Below are 784 nucleotides of genomic sequence, written 5' to 3'. Positions count from 1 at the left end.
ACCATGGAGCCAGTTCCCCAGCCAGTGGATCATGGTGAGGTTGAGGCCATAGCTAGCCAGTTTAGCCAAGAGGTGATCATGGGATACCAGATCGAAGGCTTTTTTAAAGTCAAGATATACAACGTCGATCTTCTCCCCCTTGTCCAGGTGATAGGTCACCTGGTCATAAAAGGAAATGAGATTGGTCAAGCAAGACCTACCCGCAACAAACCCATGCTGGGTATCCCTCAGGATATTGCCTTCAGCTAGTCTGTAAAAGATAGCCTCTCTGATAATCTTTTCCAAGACCTTCCCCATGATAGAGGTCAGGCTGATGGGCCGGATCTACTTTCCCCCATTTCTTGAAGATAGGCATGACGTTGGCCCTCTTTCAATCATTGGGCACTTCACCAGAGTGCTAAGAGCTCTCAAAGATCCATGCTAGGGGCTGAGCTATGCTTGCCAGGTCCCTGACTACCCTTGGATGTAACTCATCGGGGCCAGCTGACTTCAAGGTATCCAGCCTGTCAAGGTGTTCCAGCCTGAGGTCAGCTTTGATGGAGGGCAAGGAATCTCCCTCACTTGGGCCTCCCTGACCCACAGTGGGCAGGGCTGTGCCATGGGACTGGTGAAAAACTGATGCAAGGTTTTAGCAGGTTCGCTTTTTCCTGGGCATCAGTTGCCCCATCTGGTTTAGCAGGGGTCCAATGTTGCCCTTGCTTTTCCTCCAGCTCCCCACATATCTAAAAAAGGACTTCTTATTTTCCTTGATATTTGTAGCTAGCTGGAGTTCCATCACAGCCTT

Source organism: Gavialis gangeticus, unplaced genomic scaffold (genome assembly GCF_001723915.1).
Source record: "Gavialis gangeticus isolate Ggan-Ray unplaced genomic scaffold, GavGan_comp1, whole genome shotgun sequence".
NCBI classification, from domain to species: domain Eukaryota; kingdom Metazoa; phylum Chordata; order Crocodylia; family Gavialidae; genus Gavialis; species Gavialis gangeticus.
Note: the sequence above shows the minus strand (reverse complement) of the source record.